The sequence below is a fragment of the Anopheles darlingi genome, chromosome 3 (assembly GCF_943734745.1).
Source record: "Anopheles darlingi chromosome 3, idAnoDarlMG_H_01, whole genome shotgun sequence".
Classification (NCBI taxonomy): domain Eukaryota; kingdom Metazoa; phylum Arthropoda; class Insecta; order Diptera; family Culicidae; genus Anopheles; species Anopheles darlingi.
This window is the reverse complement of record NC_064875.1, coordinates 29,260,939-29,266,667: the sequence shown is the minus strand read 5'-3', so window position 1 is coordinate 29,266,667 and position 5,729 is coordinate 29,260,939.

The following is a 5,729-nucleotide window of genomic DNA, read 5'->3' as shown; positions in this document are numbered from 1 at the left end:
GCCGCAGATCGTATGCTCCCTTTTGGCGGCCGGTGCCATATCTCTCCTATATATACCACTCTCTCGGCGGCGTATGCGGCTCGATGTTGACCTAGTCCGCATTTTGTTGACCCGTTTATGAGTGGACTCGATTCGGTTAGTAGCGAACCGGGCTATCCGGGTGTCCGGGTTTGCGTGGGAGGAGATGGAGGAGGTGAAGGAGGAGGAGGGAAGCAACGCAGGAGATGCCAGCATGGTTATGGTTATGTAAATCGCGCAAAACCTTTAATCGTTCGCGATGATGGCCGGTCGTTGATTTTTCGCTGTAAGCCGCGTATTCGTTTGGGGTTTTTAGTTGAGTTGTTTAAGTGTTTTGAGAAATTTCTAGCAATTTGGGACAAGGTTGCTGTAAGGATAGCTAACAAAAGTGACTTTAAGAAGATTTGGATCAACCATTGATGAGTTTGCAAGATTCGACGGAATGAGGATTACACAAAACATGGCATGAACATTTCTCTCTAGATCATTTAGATTTGTTTCGGATGGGAACGATCTTTGCCTGGAGGAGGACTCTCCATCACCTACAATCTGGAGTTGTTGGGCTTCAGATCGGGATTCCGGTTCTTTTGCCGGAATCAAGTGAATATCATAGCTTTATTTCAATCTGGGCTTTTATAAGGAGCGTTTATTTGGATGGCTTGTTAGAGCCTTACAGGTTCAGTTGTCATTAGCCCCTCTGCATCGCATTCCTATCGGTATCTTGAAGTTCTAGTGTAAGTACTTTTGGTTTCAGGTTAAGCTGATAAGCGATAACCATTTTTCTCCTCCAGGATATTTTCGAATCCCAATAAAACTACGGTTCATATTGTCAGTGGCAGATATCTCGGGAATAATCGATTCTTGGTATTGTGGACGAAATTCTTTTGAAACAGCATTGATTGACAACCATTTTCCAATATATTTGTATATTTGTACAATTAATTCATCGGCCACAGCTGACTACATGAATCCGGTTTGATTTGCAATGTCACAAGAAAGTCTTACATAATTAACGCGCTTAAACTGCTAGGGAACCTAGTCTGGTATAACGTAGACGCTCTTTGAACGTGGCTGAAGTAATATTGAAGTCGAACTGCGAAGATACCGCATTGAACGAACGGGACATGGCCACCATGGGCTGATATGATGCGTACACATGGTCAACTGATAATGTTGTACTCTACATTAATCGTCTAGTATAGAAGATTAGTGAGAGAATTTTCGATATAATGGTGAACATTAGCTATCCTTAAACCTCATTCATCGATAATGTCCAAACGGAGGACACTATTTTGCATCTTATTTTCGGCACCCTGAAACTTAAATCCCTTTTAATTGGGAAACGTTTGAAAATTTTAAACATCTATCTTCATTGTGATTATGAAAAAAGGTGTTGAAAAAAGGGCAATTTAATTAATTGTTTCATATCGTACATGATTCCATTATTGGTTCGTTAGTATGTTTTATGCGAGGCCGTGTGGCTTGTTTTATTTCTTATTTCCCTCTTCACCCCACTGTTCGTGATCTTTGCAGTTGAAATCGTAATCGAGGATCTTCGTGTGATTAAAAGTCAACTTTTCGTAGATGAAAATCATCCGAAAAAAACGCTATTGAACCATTTGTCATCGATTAATTACCGATTAGTCAGGTCTTATAACAAATCTATATTTATGCTTTTTATCTACAATACTTATACAATACTGTCTAATTTTTGTAAGCAATTGTCAAAGAAATAATCCATAAAAAAAGTTTCGTACCAAACAATATAAAAGTTTGGCGTAAATTTCATAGCTATTCAACTTTACATCAAGATTTCAAGATAAAAGATTAAGATAACGTTGATTCCTGGTTAAAAATTGTGCGAAATTGAATGGAATGGGTTTGTTTTCTAACCTCAGATCAACTCCTTCCTAGACTGTGTTAAAGCGTAAGTCGATTTTCTCATTCAAATTTACTAATTTACTCGATCGTATTGGAATCAAATAGGATCAAATAAAACTGGGTGGAATAGTTCTAAAAGCGAAAAGAAATTGGGATAAAAAAGTAAAAGAACGAAAACAAAACCCTTTCGATAGTAACTATTAGCATTAGTTACCGATAATCGGGAAAATGATTCGTGTAAAATGCAACTGGCACTTGATCTTGCGTCACCATTGGCCACTGTGGCCAGTTGAGAACACCAGTTGTACCCTGGAGTCCTCCTTCGCTATAACCATTCCGTTCCTGCGCAACAGCCCACCTTGAATTGCTCAAGGATGAAACTGCAACTGTACCGACGGTGTTATGGATATGACCAGGGATTGACCAAAAAGGGCGGATGTTATTGGTTCGGTCCGTTGGCTGTGGACCAGCACCGACCGAGCTCCCTCCCCCCCCCCCCCCCCTCCACCGCGAGAGATGGAATTGAATGACATTAGCGTCACTGGCGGGCGCGCTCAAGGGAATTATGCGGACGCATAGATCCGTTCCAAAAAAAAAAAGAGTTTCACTAGCGGGGCAAGGTCCGGAACGATTGCGGCTAGCAGGCCCGAAAGCAGGCCCGAGACAGGGCCACCACTTTATCCAATCCTTACGCCTAGACAGTCACAGTCAATCAAAAACCCCATAAATTTTTGGAGGTTTTTCTACCGCAATGATTAAAAACCCGGCGGGCGGCCACGTACAAATCAGACCGCAAAGCCGGTCGTCGTGATCGCCGTCGTCGTCGTCTTCGCACAAACGCACTTTCGCTTCACCACCGAACCGTGGCGGGCTGTGAACTATATCGGACCTGAGCGAAATGACCTGAAAACGGTTGACCGGTGGGCTCTCGCGGATAGGAATGATCCTCCTTTTGCGCTTTTGTTTTTTGACGTTATTAGCGTCGGCGGCAACGTAGCAGCAGCAACAACAACAGGATGCGCTCGCGTGTCACGCGTGAAGCATTGATATCGCCACCTTACAGCAACTGACTAACTTTTGATTTCATCATCACCAAAAACCCCAACGGGTGATCGCGTTCCAGTGTCTCGGACACACACACACACACACACGCGGACCGGCAGGCTATTTCTTCACTTTCCTCTTTTCTTGACCAGGGGAAATCCTCCAACACACTCATTACACCGTCACCACCAGCGATCTTCACGGATCGCGTGGCACAAACCGATCCGGATCACTTGGGATGCAGCCAAGGGTCCAAGCAGCCGCTCCCGACATATCGCCGCGTGAAAGTCAGACACGTTTGGGTCGACACTTTTTGGAAACGGGAAACAGATATAGGCCAACTCGCCGGTCTGGAGGGAGCATCTTCTAAGTCCACCACCTCCCCTTGATGAGGGAAGATTAATCTTTGGCGATCCCTCCCCCTGCGAATCCTTCTTTCGGATCGCTATTGGGACCGTTGTTTCGCACGCAACATCCTGATACGGATGGCCATAATATCACGGATTACTATCAGTGATCGTTGATCATCAACCAACTCTGGATACATCTCCTTCCTTCTACCGCGCAAACCATGAAGCTGCGAAAGCTGCGTCGCCGACGCTTGTTTACGATGCGAAGGTTAGACGATCCTCCTGCCTGCCTGTCTGCCTGCTTGTCTGCCTACCAGTCTGATCGTAAACAGCCGGTCACAGCAAGGTGGTAGTAGTAGTCTTGTGACGATCGGCATCGTGGTCACCACGCACCAAGCTATTCTTTTAGTGCGCAATATCCCACCGGGGGGTTGTATGCAGGCAGAGGCAGCGGTTAGCGTGTCCTTCGGTCCGGCGAGGTATGGAACGGGGCAACGGGTCGCAGTTCTTGCAGCAGCTTAAACCCGCGGGAAGATCGTAAGGTGTATCGGAGGTGTTGTGCAATGGAGATGAAAACATGGAGCTTACGGGGCGTTTGAAGCTATTGCCTCAATACAACGACTTGCTTTTCAGTGAAATGAGAAATATTGAGCCAAAAGCAGGCGTAGTATCCACGCGTTGCTATCACTTTTCGTGGAGTGTATGACAGAACAAGTGTCGAAGGAAAAAGGAACAACTTGTGTTGGTTGCTATTGGTTAACATAAGGGAAAGACATTGTTGATTGACATTGGAGATGTGATACAACAGCTCTTGGTTGGAAACTACCAAACGTGTATTCTGTCAAGACATTGTTTTTGGCAATCAGTGATTAAGGTGCGTTAGTTAGGTATTATCTTTTTTAAATTCATACCGAATGTCTACTTAATGGGTGAAAAGACATGGCTTAGATGAAACATAAACGATTAGCTTTTACTCGTAACGTAGGGGTGTTGGCACTAAAATTTTCCAATTTGCATGTTAAATCAGTGCGTGGTGCTTATCTTTTCCATATTAATTTTCTTGTTTTTTATAATTACGAAGAAGCGTCACGATTTCACTGACCCAATTATTGCGGCTGGCGGTTGGCGGTTACTTACATGCACCAGTTCATTTTCCTTTCCCTTCTTTGAAATGCTCAGGAACAGAATATACTGAATAGTGAATACGCGGACTTGCATTCGTTTGATTCAATTTCAATGCATTCAATCAATTTTTTTTTTGCGATTCCTTTCGGGCGGTGGTATGACGCACAAACATCATGGCAAAGGTGCAGTCGACATAATGCGAAGTTTTATGCATTGTATGGTGAGCGGACTGTCGCATAGCCCTAGAGAGTTGCTCATCACGAGAAGGATCTTCCTTTAGGCAGGTCCCAGGCCACTCGCATCGGTTGTAGCGGTGCATCTCCCTGTTTATAAATTGCGAAATAATAGAGTACTGGATACTAAAATGAGATCAAAGTGGACATCTTTGGATGAATTTATAAAGAAAACATAAAGAGCGCTATGGTTTTTTTCTCCAGAAAATTGATTCCATAGTTTACATTTATAAATTTATTACATATCTCAGTCGGAATGGTCTATTGAAGTGTCTTAAAAACGAAAACAGTTCGCGGCTATTAAAAGAAGGTTATATGTGTTCAAAGAAATTCGTTATTATGATTCATTGTTAAATTTACAAAATTGTCGAACTATTCATTAATGTTTGAATAATCTCGATAACCTTAAAAAAATAATAATAAAAAAATAGCTAAGAGCACGGCAGAGCATTTTTTTTGCTCTTCGGCTGAGCTTTCGTGCCCCGCCATCTTTCGGCATTTTCCAGTTGCAGCGGGTTCGCGTCTCGGGACTCCATCACACAGCGTTACGCGATTAACGCGTTACGATGTTTTTAGTACTCGGCATTATTGCTTGTTATTCAGGCGCTATTAGTAATAATAACTTTTTATTAGGCCTTTTTTGGAATCCTTGGAATTCCATAAAATATTAAAAATACAAACCACCTGTATTTAAAATTGAAGATATATTCGCAACGAGAGAGAAATTAATATTAGAGTTGCTGTTTGCTGTTTTTGTGTGAGCTTTTTCACGAAGTAATGTGTATAGTTTCTGTGTTTTTGCTCTTTTATTAGTTCAACTAATCACAACAACAGTTTTTTACGTTTCCTGGATGGATTTTGCCCCACCTTACTCTACCACAACTGGGAGAATATCTGTTTAAAGACAGTTTTATGTTTTAAGATTACCATTTTGAGACAGATAATTCCAAGATATTGAATATATACAACCAATGGAATCTGTGTTAATTTTGTGTTCTTCGTCGCTTATGAAGGTTTGATGTAGGAATTGTCCACGAAGCGTGATACTGTTTCCAAAAAATCATAAAATTAGGTCGAA